The sequence below is a fragment of the Filicampus tigris genome, chromosome 6 (genome assembly GCF_054856515.1).
Source record: "Filicampus tigris isolate MCC_2025a chromosome 6, RoL_Ftig_1.0, whole genome shotgun sequence".
Lineage (NCBI taxonomy): Eukaryota > Metazoa > Chordata > Actinopteri > Syngnathiformes > Syngnathidae > Filicampus > Filicampus tigris.
In genome coordinates, this window is record NC_141222.1 from 23,975,387 (window position 1) to 23,993,524 (window position 18,138).

Below are 18,138 nucleotides of genomic sequence, written 5' to 3' on the forward strand. Positions count from 1 at the left end.
TGTAAAAGCCACCTCTAAGAACTCAAATTATTTTGGGATTATGTTTCTGTCTGCTACAGGGGCTGAGATATCAAATATCCAAGTCTGGATGTGTACTGGATGTGCCACGTTTGCGGCCATCTCACCTAACTAGCACTATTTGCTTTTTATAAAGGAAGGACTGAGTGTTTGATGGTCTCCTTGGTCTTGCCTATTTATGGAAGTGTGGCGCTACCTGCACGCTCGGTGCATTTTAGCAATGCAGATGGCACACTTATCGATTTCATCCAGTCTTACATGTGGAATGATAAATATTGTTAGGTGTTGTTGTAAAACACAATACAGTATGTATTAGGGATGGACGATTAATCAAACTTTAATTGTGATTTCGATTTTGGCTTCTCTCGATCTTGAAAACGTAATAATCGAATTAAAATGATTCACGTGCAGAACGGAGCAGTCCATTACACAAATTCCCGACGTTGTGGAAGTACCCTGAATGCATCATGTTGCTTGAGTAGCAAGCGTGTTGTGTATGTGGTTTTGCAGTCCCTAAGCGTCCTTGGATATTTAATGACACTCCACGTGGAATTTGTGGTAAGATTAAACACAAAACAAAAATAATTACACACATTGTGTAGTTAAATACAAAACGTGCTTTGTTTTCAAACCATCGCTAGCCGCTAATGTGAAACAAGTCAATGTAAAATCCCGTTGAAATGCTAACCGGCAAATTAGCAACGGCTTTGGGCGTGATATTCCTTCAATTAACAAATAACACATGCGCATAGGTAAGACAACATTACTTAAATTCACCGCACAAATTCTTCCCAACCTGTGAAAACGAGTTTTATTAATGGAGTTCAATCGGAACTTTCTTCTGTTGGCAGTGTGTGCGCCAAAGAGGCCAATGCGTGCAGGACTAGCCGGTATTCGTTTTTGTTTTTTCAAGTGCTATTATTTTAGTATATCGTCAATGTCCTGTGAAAAACACATGTCTGTTTTTTGCTCTTCTTCTTTGTTTAAAATTTTCATGTTAATGGGATGTCTGTAATACCCTGTTAACATAAAAAAAAAAAAAATGAAATGGACATAAGTGTTTTTCACAGGAAAGTGACAACATTCTTAATATACTTTCTTACAAATGTATTTTGTCATTGTCCCAAGTAAGTTATATTGTGTCTTTTCCCAGCCAATCCAGGCTGCATCCCTCATTTGCATCAAAATTGTTCATTTATTATATTGTCACTTGCTTCAGGTCCTTGGGATTAACCTGCAAAAAAATTCTCTTCAAAATGAGAAGGTAGCTCCTCAAATGAAGTCATTGATTAGCAAAACTAATCCATAAAGAAGATACGCTTTTTCAAGCCTTGGAATGTAATACTAAGATTCCAATATAAATTAGGTCAGGCTGAGATTTGTTTTTGTATCTGTGTACCGAGCTACTGCTTCACAAATAGTTGTGACTTCTATCACATTTTTTTAGTATCATTTGAGAGCATTTGGACGAGAGTGGACAGAACTCAGTACAAATGTAGAGGTGTTTGTAATCAATAGGGCTAATGTTGTTGCCTTGTTTGATTTTTCATGGATGCAACACAAAAGATGCTCCAATAAATATGGATACTTTGAAGTGGTTTGAAAAGCACCTTTGATCACTGAGTAATGCTGAATGATGATGAATAATGCAACCAATCAGTTTTGATGTGGCGTAATTACCACCTAGAAGGTTTTTTTTTTTTTTTACTAGCGTCTGTTGGTCTCTTTGAAAAAAAAAAAAAAATGACCAGTTTGATGGAATTTGGTGGAGTGTTGTATTTAAAAGACAACACAAAATGGTGGATCTGTTAATCAACAGTCAGAAAGGGCAAACCTTTCACTTTTTACAAATTGCCACTGCTTCCGCTTCATCACCAACACCGTTTGAGGAGGTTTGGGATTAAAAAAAAAAAAATGTTCACGTTAATGCGACGTCCGTAACGCGTAAACAACATTCCCGCAAAAATAAGAAAAATGAAAAAAATGGACACAAGTGTTTTTCACACGACAGCTACCATACAATAGTGTGTGTGTTCACTCTATAGCACTTGCTGTTGTTCCACTGGTGAAAAAAATCCTCCAGTGAGAGGACACACACAGATAGGCAAACACACTCGCGCACACGCAGGCACACAAACACAAACACGCACACAGTGTGGAGGCAAGTGTTATGGTTTTATCGTCCCGACCTCTCAGCCCCCCCACCTTATCCCATAAAAAAAAAAAAAAAAAATCATCCTTCCTATCCACAAATCAATTCAATCTTAGCCCAGACATTTACCTCAGACTACTTCTCCTCCTTTTCCCCCTTCTGCATTTTGCACCTTTCATCCCATCTCGTCCTGTTTTCTTCCCTCCCCGCCCGCAGAACCCGATTCCTCCCCTCGCTTTAAAACCTCTGTTCTCTTCCCCCGCAACTTCTGCCGCTTTCTCTCCACTCCAAGCCTATAGCTTGACCTCACATCCTTCTCTCCTTTCCTCTCGTCTCTCTCTCTCCGTTCTTCTCTAAACTTTCAGCATACGCCCCACCGCTTGATCTATTAATCTCTCTATGTCTCTCCGTCCGTCTTCCTTATCCCCTCAGCTCCTTTCCTCCCTTGACACTTCTTCTCTCCTCCTCCTCCTCCTCCTCACCCCATTTTTCTCACCCTTCCCCAGTTTCGGCACCTGCTGCTGCAGACGTCTAGACCGGCGATGGAGTCAGTGTGGAGAAGTAAAGGCAAATAAGCGGAAAGAATAAAACGAACATTGCGAAAGGTTCATGATCGGACATTTGTTCAGAACGGAGACATATTCCTTTGCGGTGTCCGTGTGTGTGTGTGTGTGTGTGTGAGGGGGTGCGCGCGTTTGCGTGCGTGTTTGGCTCCAAGGCAGCAAAACAGCAATCATTCACTGAATCACACCCACTTCACACCTCTGTCCGCTCAGTTGTCATTTCTTCTCAAATTGCGCCCCACTTTTTGAGACCTGCCCAATTCGCGCATGCTACGAAAGTGTAAGAAATATGATCCGAGGGGAATTTTGGCATTCTCCGCCACGATAGGCGCTCGGATTGAATTTAGTGAATTTAGGCAAAGCGACTACAAGCAAAGCTTCAGCCAAGTGATGAGGGAAACCAGGACAAACAGATGCTCGTAGGGCTGCTCGATTAAGCGATTTCGAACCCTAACCGAATTTTCTGGATAAAACGATGTTAAAAACGTAGCGTGTGCCCCGCATGTACAATACAACCCGTGAGCAAGTAACTCAACGTCGGAAAGTCGTCCCTTTTTTTTCTCCTCTACAACGGACCTCTGGTCCAGCCGGACTATGCATCCGTACTTACTCTTGACAGTACATTGTATTATTGAGTGACAGTTTTGCCCTAATCATTGATTTATGTTTAAGTAAGACTAGGGAGAAAGGCTAGTCACTAGCTGGTTGGCAAAATGACTTGCTGACAGACTGTTTGGTTTACAGAATTGACTGTCTACCTTCTCACATGTTGATGACGCCGTTTCAGATGGTATATGCACTTTCTTCTTTCATTATTGGTTTAATTAAGAACAGATCTGAAATCTATAGTGTAAGTAAAATGCTGTTAATCCCAATGGATTGTTCTGTGTGTATTAAGTTAAATTGACTGGCATTTTGAGTTCAAAGAAAGAAAAATTACGTTTATATAAAAGACATGCAAAATACTTCATTTTTCACCATTTTACAAAGAAATCGTAATCGTAAAATCGGGTTTGAATAGTCGTGATTTTGTCATTAAGCAAAATCGAACATCCCTGGATGCTAGATTACATCTTTATATGACACACACACACACACACACACGCGCGCGCACAGCCCGCCCACACACACACCCACCCACACAGAACAGCGTCTTTGATCGACTTGCGCGCTTCCCACCGAGTGTGTATGTGTGCGAGTGCAGCAGGATGTGGTAATTAACCTTTCTCCTGCTGAGCCGAGCTATTAAAACTACGACTGTAAAGGGGTTTTGTCACGATCATAAACCATAACACAAGTTGCTTTGTTAAGAGCTGTTGAACACATTCAATGACATTGCCTACCGCATTGTGCAGAGGGCATTGTTCCAAGTCCGTGTGTAATGTTCTATACAACTAAATATAGCATTACCCTTTCATCACTTTCATCACGTGTAAAACGTCTCAGTAATACACCAAATGCAACAAACATAATTAAACATCTTGTTCTTGCATTTTTTTTCCTCAGGAAATCTTTCCTAAAAGTTACCGATTGCATTTCACTCATTAGGTTTAGCAATACATTTTATGACTATTTATTTTGTTATTCACGACCCAAAACTTACATTGAAAACTCGATACTAGTCTAAGGCCGATGAGGTCGCACTGTTCAGAAAACTCTGACCACGGGTATTGCTTTATCTTTGTCTTTTTTGAGGACCGGCTTCAATAAGAAGGAACATGAACACAAGTAGAGAAGAATACAATGATGTGATGAGGGCGCTTAAGTTTAATTTATTATATCAGAAATAGCATACATCGAAACGAGATAAACAACACTTGGGGGCTCGATGCTATACTGATTTATTTTCTACCTCTTCTTACCAAGATGAATGTCCACACATGAAAAAGTCTCAAATTGGGGCCAACGTGACAGATGGAGCAACGCAAGTGAAACAAGCGCCTTTGTGCCCTCAAGTGCGTTTAGTGGACGAGGACTTGCCAAAGCTTAGCCACTAATGAGGTTCTACTCGTAACTCCAACCGAGCCCACTCCAAAAAGTGGTGACCAGACACACACTGCGGGAGTGAGGCTGAGCTGGAACACACAGTCACACACAGACACATACGCAAAAACACCTACACACACACACACACACACACACACACACACTTAAAAACAACCTTGAGCATCAAAGCAAATAAAACACCAAGGGGTACACTAACATGGTATTGCTTGGCAGTCTCATTTAGTTAGACATTTAAAGGGGAAGTCAACCCAAACATATTTTTTTCAGGAATATGTTCTATGCGGCACAGTAGTTGAAACAAGGCATTCTGATTAATATTGCGTTTGTGGAATAAGAGTTAATCCACCCGTTTTTAGACATCTCCGGGGGCAGCCATTTTGTCATTTCTGTCGACGGAAAATGATCTTGAAGTAGCAAAATCTACCCGTTTTTAGCCCTCTCTTTTGTCACTTCTGTCGACTGAAAATGACATCACAGACCCTCAGGGCTCAGATAACGACCAAACGCGGCTCACCTGATTTCTGAAGCTGAGCTATGATTGGTCGTTTTATATATATATATGAGAGCCCATTGCAACACAACTAAAAGTTATACACACCATTTTGCTATGTGAGATCGTCTTTAGTATTTTATTGCTGCTGATAATAGCCGGTGTAGTGTAATTTACACTACGTTACAATTGATCTGTATTCCACATACATTTACAGAAATTTACATACATATATTTACATGTATTAAAATGTGTGAGAATGCCACAAGGTGAGTCTCATGACTTAATACAGTTGGTGTGAAGTGCATGCATTTATGTGCTTGCTTATGTGCAGTTCTTGCTAGCGTAGTATTTAAGCTAGGATGCAGTCTAATAGTATTGATGAGCCTCATGGGCTTGGCTTGTTTTCGTTGAATTAATTAGCGACTGAATATAGATGTTTATGTAACATTCTCACGATTGTGTACATGCTAGATGTATGACGTTGATGCCGAGTATTCTTTGTGGAATGGCAGTGATGGAGGTGCGCATTCATCTTGAGTGAATGATGAAAGCAGCGATGAATTGGTCATCGCGACAATTGAAAGGGATGGTTGCGATTCGGGGTGATGCAGTAGGCTACGTACTGTACAGTAGCATGCAAAAGTCTTAGGTAGCATTAGCCGTTGCGTTTTAGCATATTGACCACGAACAGCAAGAACTCCGCCATGCACAGACATCCGTAAAAAAAAAAAAAAAAATCTTACTAGAGCTTTGTTTTGTCGCTGGTACATGATATATATTTTTTCTCAACTTTCGCAACAAGTATTCAAGTCGACTATTACAAGTCATCATCTCTGCCTGAGAGTAATAAGCTCGAGATACACTCAAGCTGCAACCCCTGATCCGCAAATAAATAATAACAGCGGATGTGCTCGGTAAAAGTTGGAGGCGTTTATGACTAACAGTTTGTGGCAGTCAGGAAGAACAGTGGGACGAGGATTTGTTGCCCTGTATGTTATCATTATTGTTTGTGCGTGAACCGTACAATGCAATAACACAGCTCTTTCATTAAATCTCATGTTCTCAAAGTGACAGTTTAAGTGGTCGACGATTCTTCAATGACGTTTTCAGAAACCAACAACAACTACTCACTTGGGGCCTGATTTACTAAGTTCCCAAATAGTGGGTACTAAATCGCATGTTTACATTGTATGCGCTGTTGGAAGGAATTTTCCGCGTCATTTATTGATATTGCGACTTGCTTTTTTTTTTTTTTGCTAAATCGTGTATTAATTGATTGTTAACAGATTGTGCACATTGTTGGCAACAGGTGTAAAAGTGGTGATAGACTTAGAAGGACGGGATACTCTGCGCAGCCAGGAACTGTGGAGCAAATTGCAGTGGTTACCTTGAGTTCTGAGTGCCCCGACTTGACGAGGTTTTAAATTACAAGCTGTCACTAGGTCGATTTTTTTTTTCTTTGTGTTGTCAGCAAAAACTTGATTAAGACCAAACTTCAGATATGTGACCGCTCGAGTCAAGTGAGTTTACGAATACAAAACGAAATCAGCTATAGTAGGTCAAAACTCATGTCCAGACGCTTAAATGTAAACTTACTGCCTATGCGACGTAACTCGTTAGACCGCGCCCCTTCAAGGCACACATACAACATGAGATCATTTGATTTTGTAACTCAACTTATTATCAGATTATTGGCATTTCAATTATTTTCAATGAGGAATGTTCATGAAATGTAAACTGAGTTACAAGCTTGGCCTTGAAATGACTTAAGCTCATAAGTCAAGGCACCACTATACATCGGTTACTTAGCTCCACAGTGATAGACTCTTCCCTCTCCCTTATATAAATATGCAAATTAGTATAACGGTGTCTGCCGGTGGAAATAAGAACTTCACCATATTTGCAGTGATGGCAGCCCAGACATTTAGCTCAGCGGGCAGCGTTCTGGGCTCCCAAACGTGGTGTCCACGTGAGTTCGATGCCCGAGTTTGGTGGACGCTACAATCGTAAAAATGCAACCTTGCTCCCACTCGTCGACAAAAATAGTTTACCGAGGGATTGAAACCGTTGTTTGGCTCGGGTATCTACTGTACTTGGCCCGCCGCTGCACCTTCCACTGCCAAACGTCATCGCTACGACTCTCCAACGACTCTGACCCAAGAAAAGTAGTTGCCGTGGAGCACCGAACATTTCCACGGTCATTTCATGCTTGATACATCCGAACGTGAACGTGGAAAACGCCCCGTTTTTGCGCATACGCGCCCTTAGTGCACGAAGGCCCCTGGTTTGTGTATGCTAAGCTAATGTGCGTTCACAAACCCAACTTCAGCAGGTGTGCAGTCTTTCATTTCTCTTCTTTTATGTGAGCACAATGTGCAGTGAGCTCCACATCATTTGCCAATGTAGATTGCCTTGTCACAGGACAAGGGACAGCGTGCTGTGTTTTGGCTATGTGGGGAGGGTGAAAATAAATCAGGAAATAATGAGACTCTCTCTTACCTTAAGAAGCACTTCAAAACGTCAAACTGTGAAGAGAGAAAAGGAAAGAGACAGGTGGGGGAGGGAGAAAATAGGTTTTAATTGAAATGTCGGCATGGATACAAAAAAGATTGCGGCTGATTCCAAAAAGGTGGCTGGTAGATTTAATTGCACAAGCACAAGGAGGCATGTTGAGTTGATACATGGGCATGAAAATAGGGCCCTCCGTTTTTAGTTCATGGTTACTGTTAGTTATGTTACTTGCGTATGAAATCATGTCAGACATTTATTTTACACATGTACAGCAGAATTCCAATATTAAGACCGGCCCACATTAATGCAGGTTAGTTGCACTTTTGAGCAGTAATCACGTGGTGACCAGTCCAAAGAGGTTCACAGGCTTGTGAGTAGAGACTCACAGTGGGTGCCATTCAAAAACGCGAATAATTTTGGAAGCCAGCGTTTAAGAAGTTCAAATCATACAGAAAATGCTAGATCATCGTGCGTAGGGAACAAGGGAGTTCAAGACATCATCCAGCCTCACCAGATCTTACAGTTCTCTAACTAAGAGGGAAGCCCCTTACTGCACCAAAGCACCACTTGCAAGTTGAATGTTTCAACCGGGAATGATGCAGATGCAGACAGAATTAGTACAAAGCTGCACCAATGAAAACCATTTGATACGGATGTCATGAAATAGTCATAAAAGAGGCTGCTACGAAAGATGCTTGAGTCCATGGGAGAACTTGCGGAATTTAAACAAATAAACACACACAAATACTCCAGAAAAACAGCCTTCATTTGATGAATCCCTGGAACCTGTACAATATTTATTCCGCTAAAACCCCAGCAGAGCAAGGCTGGAAGTGGGGCGATCGTGCTGGTGCACTGTGCGCTCTCCTTCTTCTTTATTTTCTCGTGCCAGACGTTAAAATAACAATGCAGTAGAGTGCTGTAAGACTGCTACCCTCAACATAAGTTAATAGGGGTGTTCGTTGCCACTTTTTGTACGACCCATACCAGTACGAGGCGTCAACTCTTTGACCAGTCACAGATACCGATACCAAGTACCGATACCACGAGTACTTTTGATACATAACGTTTTTGTTAAACCAATGAAAGTTAATTTTATAAAGAATATAAATAATGAATCCCTCCATAGCATTATTCCTCAAAATAGCAAGAAATTAATGGCGATTTTCTACGATCTTTTCTCCATTTCCATTGCAGGTCATATATGTGAGTTAGTTTACAGACGGATACAGTTTACTGAGAAAATGTTTTTGTTAGCCATGCATGTTTTTTATTTCCTGATAAAATGGCCGCAAGAGGCCATTGTGAGTACCTGATGCCTTGAAATAAGGCTGGTATCAGGTTAATTGATAAAACATAAAAAACATTGATAAATTCCTGGGACTGAATGGCTGGACTATGAAAAGACAAGCAAATTTGTCAATGGTATTGAACGAGGTAAGGATAAGAACGATCTATAATTGGCTTCATTGTTTCCCTAAACAAACATTCCAGACCTTTTGACGAAATGTTTCTCAGCATTGCCATATAAGGAAGTAGAACAACATGGCACATTGTAAAATATGCAGAATAAGGGCACAAATATAAAATGAAAGTGTCTCAATAAGAAAAATGATTATCACGTAATTGGGTTCTTTGTGAGAATAATATGAGAATTTAATTAAATCGGGTGCCTCTTGCTGCAAATAGAACTAATCTGTAATTAACTGACAAACAAACAGAATTACAACATATCAATAAACGATGCTGGACATGTACCGTTTCATTCAAGCACACACACACACACACACACACACACACACACGAACACGCACTCACACACTTGAGGAGATCAGAGTGTTTCATTAGTGAGGTGCAGATAGATAACCCTCCCAAAGGAGACATTGACCAAGAGGCCATTGATCTACTGAGCTAAGCTATTCCGCGCGCTCGTGTGCGTGTGTACGCGTATAAGTGTGAATAAAGTGAGTACGCTACTGATGGAGTCTTTAAGTTGTTAAAGTAAGCACTGTAAATCTAATCCAGTTGTGTTTAATGGAGAGCGAAAGAAGCAGGCTGTTGGCATATTCATTAGGTCCAATTACGCCGTCCAATCACTAGCAGCCAACCAGAAGCCACCGTCAGTGATATTTATGCCCAGGATTGCCACCAACTGATTGATAGCCTTGACGTGGTAAATAAAATGAATTCAGGAGATTTACCGAATGACAACGTAGTGCACGTGGGGGTATCTCGTATCATTTGATCTCCTGGCAGGAGGAGTGAAGTGCAAATCAATCTGGCCAACACGGCAATCACAGTCTTTATTGATGACTCAATAAAGATCACCGGCTCAGAGGTTGTAATCATCATTTATGCTAATAATATAACAACGGCTCTAATTCCTATGATGAATGTGCTGTAAACAAACAATCAAGAGACTAGAAAGTGTGTAAAGTGGCGCTAGCTCGTGTGCGTGCTCCAGTGTTTCCCATCTCCATGTGGCGGCCTTGTAATTAGCTTTGCAGCTTGTTGTCTTACATTGGATGTGAAGGTAATTGGGGCTCTTGGACACACACTCTCAATCTCTGTCAAAGCCAGTGTGTGTTGCACACTGGGACACGGCCAAGGATTTACTGTGTGCTCAGCCTGCGCTAAAGCAGCTTGTGATTCATTAGCGATGAGTGCATTTAGGAGTGAAATGAGAGTCTGAGTGGCCCAATGGCTGCATGCATCATGATAGCGTCCACTGCTAAGTCTAACACTACAGTCTGGTACTAAAAGAGTACGGAATTATTGTTGGACTTCATTTGCTCCAGGGCTTCAAGCAATAGTAGTTAAGTGTATTTTCCTTTCGACCACCGTGGTAAATAAATACAGAGTGATGAAAAAAAAACAACAAAAAAAAACTGATGGGATTGAAAAACATAGGGTCAGAAGCTAAAGAAGTCCAGACGGGCCATGTGTTAAATGCTAACACAACTTTTACCACATTACGTCTTTTAATAAGCATTGATCATTGATGTGTGCTTAAGTTTATATTGTACACGACTCCGAATGTCGGTGTACCGCAACTTCATTGAGATGAAGAAATGTCACGTCGTAAAATTTAGGTTCTATCCACAGCAATTTTTAAAAATCTCAACTTATATTCATTGCCTTTTATTCGCTATGACAAACATCAGTGAATTTAGCATAATTAAACTATAATCAGGGGTGCACATAACTCAAAGGAGCACCCAAGGTTGTTGCTTGGTGCTAATATTTTCTTATTTTGATTTTTTCTTTTATTTCATTTTGAACAGCTGATTTTGTTCAGTTGTCTCGGATAGCGGTCCGCACCCTTTTTTGCACCATGAAGTGGGTTCAGGCAAAGAAACAAATAAGTAAGCATTCAATGAACCACTATCACTCTAAAAACAGTTGGGTTAAAAATAACACAATTTGGGGTCAAAAATGGACCGATCCATTAATTGCGTCAATTCGACCCACTTTCTTCTGTTGTTTTGTCCAAAACTACCCATTTTTTGGTTTGTTTTGTACAAAACTACCAATTTTTTGTGGTTGTTTTGCAGAAAACGTATCGTCAAATTGACCCAAATAGTGGATCGGTCAATTTTTTTACCCCAAATTGTGTTATTCTTAACCCAACTGTGTTTAGAGTGTACAGTAATTAATGAGATGCTCGGCCTGCCGCTGCGCAGGGAGAACGAGATGCCCGTGTAGCCTGCCGCCTCATCGGAGGCCCCTCCACCATTTGCGGTGGAGATTCTTGTGTGGCGCACGCTTGCGACTGAGCTCAGCTAAACTGAGAAAGGAGCAAATCAGTTCATGAAGTGACTCCATTCGTGCGTTCACGCGAAAGGTTTGTTTGAATGAGTAAATGCTCCGCTCCAAAAAATATACATACATTTTCCATTCGTTTTGTGTGCTGCCCAGGTATAGTGTGGGATGTGCACAGAATAATCATAAGGGAACCCCTGACATCCACCAAGTGACACGGAGATGACAACATTGTAACCTTCTGCCTTGACAGCGGCTACTTTACTGCATACTTACTGACACCAATTATGTCTTCTACTGAGCTAAATCAGAAGTGTCAAACATTAGCATCTACTCTGTCCTGTGCCATTCAATTGACCTCATGTTAATTAATCCAAGAAAACTGCAAACTGCAAAAACGCTTGGTACATAAATGGGCAGTGAAACACTTGAACCAGGTGCACTTTTAATATTCACAGTGCACATGCACACTTGCGCAACACTTATGAGCACACCTATTATATGCCTCTAAATCCATTTTTTTCAATCATCGATATGGAACTGAACTTGCCATGGCAATAACAGAGATGCTACTCTTCCAATTACAAGCCAGTGTACCTTCAACATGAGGTTGACACGAGTATTTCAAAGTCAAAGAAGTGCACTCCGATGGTCTACTAAGATTTGACAGACAAATGAAAATGTTTCATATTAAGTGATGGGGATTTGGTGGAATCATACTTTAAAAATAAGAAGTTTTAAAAAACCCAAACAATCATTGTTTTTCTTTTTCAAAGCTTTTCCTGTTCAGGGTTGAGGGTGAGATGAAGCTTATCCAAAATGACTATGGATTAGGTGTCTCTTTTCTAGACAAATAACCATTTACACTCACATTCACGGCTATGGGCAATTTAGAGTCCTTAATCAACCTACCATGCATTTAAAAAAGAATTTATTAGGTAACTAGTGTCCCTGCAGAAAAGGCAACTCAAACCTCTTGACTATGAAGCAGACAATGACATGTTCGAATTAATAATTTATAATTATACATTTGTCAATGCCCGGATTCTCACCAAAAATGTTATGGTGAGACATACTTCCATCACTTCCCAACATTTTTTTTCTCAAAAAAGATGCCTGGCCTGATTTACTAAATATTTGCATGTGAAAACAGATGTGATAGCTGATCTCCTAACTGGTTGCAACCGAGTTTGTGTCTGCCTGAATGCCCAATTTGCCAGGCAGCCCATTTTTCTTGTTCTGAGAGAGGTTTTGTAAAAAGATTCATTAATCGATTAATCAAAGTACAAACCGATTTATCGGGTGCGGATGAGCATGCACAGTGGTTCCAGCGGTGGAGACAACCTTTCCGCCCATGTAAACATTTTTGAAATGCCAGAAACAAAAATGATTGTGAAATATATCATCTAATCAGCAATGCTAAACCTTGTGAATGATCCTGAAGCCAGTCACAAGAAGGAGTCATGCCACATCGCCTCTGCATTTGTGCACATTGAGACAATTGGTGCTAGCTTTTTCAAAAGCAGCTACCCGGGTGAGCTGTCCAAAGTTTTAAATGGTATCTTACACAGCATACATCCAACAGCCACATACTCAAGGTAAGTTGAATCAAACAAAACATTTATGCAGTTTGGCTTACCCCAAATTATTGGAGCGATCTATTTTGCGTAACTCAGTCAGATGTTAGTTTGTGTTCCAATTCCACAATTCCAATTCCTTCACTTCAAAATTCATTTTGCGTTTACAGTGCTCTGTAAGTAATTTTCCATGGAGTTACTTAAGGCCGACATTTTACCAAAAGTATGCATAATCTGTTCGAGCGATCATGCAATTTTGCAAACACTATTCGGGATCTTAGTAAAACACTCCAATCTTAGTAGATCACGCGCAACACACCCAACAACAGCAATCTGTGAACACACCATTTACCGTAAATTCTTTTGGATCTTAGTAATTCGGGACCAGAGTTTAAAAAAAAAAAAAATGCAGACAAAAGCATTGACAATCCACAAACCCAGACCAATCAAAACAGTCCTTAGCGGAGTTAATTGCAATACTTTGCTGCTTTAAGGCATTTTGGTTATCATGCTGTACAATTTTGTGATCACTTGGCTGTGTACACGTGTGTGTAAGTGGGTGTGTTTTTTCAGATGGGCACGCAGATAATGAAGTCAGTGAGTTATGTCATTAATTAGTTTTACACCTGCTTGTCTCAGACTCTCAGCTAATCACAGACCTGCACACACAGAAAAACAAGTTCTCATTCTGTGAAAGGTGTGAATGCACTTCTAAACAAAGCCTCTTTTTGCTCTCACCTGTACACGTTCACCTATACCTCCTTTGTCACTCACGCCTTCCTTCACTTCGCAGGCTCTCACCATATGCCTTTACAGTCTATTGTGTATTTGTATTATATTGTTCACGTGTGTGTGCACGCATATACGCATGTATGCCTGTGTGTGTGTGTGTGTGTGTGTGTGTGCGCTCTCCTAGCCCATTTTCCTCAACAAAGGCCACAGCTGCTGCCGGTTTGCTGAATAAAAGATGACAGTCGCAATATCAGGAGATTAGCGGCTCACGAAACAGTCATTTTGTCCAACTGGTGGAGCGACACCAAAGAGATCACAAGCACTTCAGAGCGTCAATTGTTAACTGACGATATGAAGGAGTACTGAGCTACACTTAAGAAATGAAATATCATGTATGTATCCATGTACGTATGTATGTACGTATGTATGTATGTATGTATGTATGTATGTATGTATGTATGTATGTATGTGTGTATGTATCGGATTTTCCGGACTATAAGATGCTAGATTTTGAACCATGCGACTTATATAAAGATGCGATTATTGTGTGGATCTTTCTTCCACCGCTAGGGGCGTTAGGGAATCACAATACGATACAATACAATTGCCATTAACAGGATTTGACTGCAGGTGGAGAAGTTCAACTGGCAAGGGTGCTATGCACTAGGCTATGCATTAGTTGGTATGCGGGAGTAGAGCAATAAAAGGTGGATGTTAACTGACAAACTGGAGTGGCAGCGGGCAGTGAAGCGGGTCCCCCTAAAAAACGTCAGAAAAACGGGTGTCCCCTAGTGACGGACCACCACTGACGAATGCGGTTAGTGGCGAATGAAAACCCACTTCATCAGTCATTCATCAGTCTGTCATTTTAAAAAGTAATGTATCTTTGTTCATCTATCTATACCCGTCTATCCTGTTGCCATTCATCAACAGAAAAAAAAAAAAATACTTGAGGCTTTCCACAAGTCTATCAGCTATATGTTCAACTAAACAGGCCCATATTTCACACTGGGCAAACATATTTGAGAGTAAATTGAAATTCCTTTTAGTTCCATTTTTGATTGGTGGTGTGCCGTCAGATTTTTGAAAAAATGTCAAATATGTGCCTCGGCTCAGTCTTAGTGTGACTGTAACACTTTCGCGGTGATGCTGGCCACCAAATGAAGACTATCCACTCCCTGGTTCCTTCGCGCCCACTTTTGTTATTGTGATCTTGATATCAGTCTCCCTCCACACATTTGCTGGCGCGCCCCCACCTCCCGTCTCTCATTCACTCTCATACACTTCCACGCACAGAAAGCACGTCGAGCATATGGCTATTCCTCTCCCCTTTGAAGACTCGCTTTGAAGCTATGGCGCTCGTATCGATTGGCGCTCAGATGAGCTCACTTCACCAGAGCCCTGCGATTATCTGTCGCTTTATTTCAAACAGTGCGCTGGAGACTTGAGGTGGGGAGAAGGGCGGGGGAGAGAGGGCTTACCCACTCCACCCATCACTCACTCACTCGCTCGCTCGCCCATTCGTACAAACACCCAAACGGGGAGATAATGAGATGAGCTTACGTGCCCGATCCCGATACTTAAGTCGAGCCGCACGTCAAAACTGACAAGTGGGAGTAGAGTGTTGAGTGAGTGAGGAGGACACACTGATAGAAAAAGAGTCTGGGAGAAGTGATGAAACTTAAGGAAAAAAAAAAAAAGAAAAGTTCCACCCTACGGCACTGCTCTGATTAAAAACAAAACCTGCTCCCCAAGAGGAGATTTAAGGCATTACTGGCCAAAATGAACAAGAAGTGTTGGAATCCTTGCAGGTTCAAGGTCGGCAGCCACTCGCTCGTAACGGTGTTTCTCACATAAAAATAATATCGGGTCTCATCCAAATATATCAAATACGGTGCACTTTTGCAGAGTGTATTATTGAAAGAGGTGCTTTCTGCGTGGCACCCATGGGACTACGTCAGAGAGGGAGTCGGGGTGACATGAAATGTTAATGGTGTGCCCAGAGCAGCAGAACTTCATAAAAGACTTGATTTAGAAACTTCAGTAGCTTTCAGGGACACTGAACATTGTAGAACCACAGACACACGAGAGACACACGCAACACATACACGGGCACGCACTCACTACATGAACTCTCCAGCTTTCCACCCCATGGACTTGTTATTGAGAATGAATAGTTTTAGTGTATAATTTAAGTGGTGTGAAAGCAGGGATAGCGCTTAGTAAACATATAAGCAAGTACACATCTTTGTGTTTTTGTGTTTTGCCAACCATATTGGATATGTTGTTACGAATATTCCCCATAATCGCAGCGGTGGATAATACATTGTTACTAAACTTTTTTTTTTTTTTTTCAAGTATTTTTACTTGAGTATTTATTTTTGACTGCTTTTACTTTCAAATAGGCTTGTGAATAACAACGCAATATAAAAAAGATGTTTGAGGGATGCGTTGGGATCTTGATTGATTGATTGATTGATTGATTTCTTGGGGACTTGTAAGGTGTCACAAAAAGGAGAAGCAACAATGGAGAAACGTGAAACAGGGAGCATTGACTGTGGCAAGAAATGGGAGAAGCAATTTACTATTATCATTAGCTGTATTTTGTATGTCGTTTTGTTTTGCTCATGCAGGACCCGTTGACAGTTCAGTACATGCTAGCCTGTCAGAATTTAGCTTTCGGTTTCCAGTGATTGTCTTTTCTTCCCAGCATGAGCAACTGAATAAAAGACAGAAAGACAGTTGGCAGAAGTTTTCGATTTTATTGTGCCAAGTTATCAAAACGGATATCGTATATAATTGACAGTTTAAAAAAAAAAAAAATGTTTTCGAGATAAGCATACTGTATATGATGTAGGTCAAGAGAGAGATGTCTGGGGAAGTGACGACTGAATATTAATTAAAGGGGGTTATGTGCATTGGTACCACAGTGAAAGTCTGAGAGGAATGAAACGCGCATGTGTGTGCTTGTGTGCATGCCTCTGCCCTCGTTAGGTCGGCATCCAACCATAGCAATCAGCAGTGATCCAGACTCAGCATCAATTATGGCTCCATTAGCCAAAACCCCCTACTGGTGTATACACACACTTTGCACACACGTACGCACCCACGGACACCTGTGCTCATTAATGTGCATGTGAACACACACGCCAACAAATGTACCTGTTTCCTCTGGTGTAATTACCAAACGCTGCATGGACAAAGCTCCGCTAATGAAGGTGTTAAGCTGTATTGATTAGAATGTAAAAATTGGAAAAAAATAACATTTACTGTTTGCCATTGGCAAATTTGAGGCCAAGTCAATGTTTTTGTGAAAATGAATCTACAGTTTGGGCCAACTCCACAAAGGGGGGCCTGAACCGAGATTCTAACGCAAAACATCTTGACTGTGAGGCGGACGTGGTAACCACGGTTGCACAGTGCGGCTACTATGTTATATTCATTCATACATCCATTTTTTATCCCATTTATCCTGTTCAGGGTCGTCGGGCCATATAACACAAAAATGTCCAACTGCTTGATAACTGGACAGCAACAACAATGATAATTGAGTTGACACCAGTGTCTTGATACTCTACTGTAAGATGATACATGATACATAGCAATATTGATACTTTCCCCTACAACAGCTATTGTGTATGTTTAGTAAACAAGGGCAATCATTCACTTGAATTGGTGCCTTTGACCAAATGATGTACAATCCTTTTGTTTATTTGCTATTAACGTCAAAATTAATGCTGGCGGATGACATCCCGCTTTCATTTTTGATAACTTTATGAATCACCGTGCTTCATGGATTCTCTCAGGAGGAAACATTCAAATGCCCTCTATAGTAGCGTTAATCACATAGTTCTTTTTTGTACACAACACAATGTTTCAGCATGCATGCTCAGTCATCCAAACACATTTTTTTAACGTCTGTCCAATAGAGGACACTGCTCTGGAGCTTTGATCCATCTTGCCTTATGTAAAATTAGATGTGTGTGAGGTATGTGGGGACATGGACCAGACACAGAGTAAAGTGATTAGTTTGCCATCGCTTTAACAACGCTACAAAATTATAAAGATGACACTGACATAAATATAACCACAAGCGTATACACAAATACAGAGTGGTGTGGAGGACTGGGTGAGTGGGAAGCCATATTGCTGAGAGTGTAAAATGTCAAGTCAAAAGTCAAAGGTTAAATTCCAGTCAGCAAGAGTGGATCTCGCAAGAGACCTCACCTCTGCTCACACAGTGTCTTTGCCGTGTCCATAGAATATATGTGCGCGCGTGTGAGTGTGCATGTGTGCCGTGCTTTTGTCTTTCTGTTTTAGGCT

General features: G+C 41.0%; 1 protein-coding gene across 18 annotated transcripts in view; it reads right to left on the reverse strand.

Annotated features, from left to right (window-relative positions):
• Positions 1 to 18,138, reverse strand: part of LOC147146356 (receptor-type tyrosine-protein phosphatase delta-like) — a 197,779-nt gene that overhangs the window by 129,971 nt on the left and 49,670 nt on the right. For all 18 annotated transcript variants that reach the window (XM_086034659.1, XM_086034661.1, XM_086034658.1 and 15 more), the window contains exon 4: positions 7,733 to 7,758. The gene's annotated coding sequence lies outside the window, so the exon portion shown is untranslated. The remainder of the gene's footprint in view (positions 1 to 7,732; positions 7,759 to 18,138) is intronic.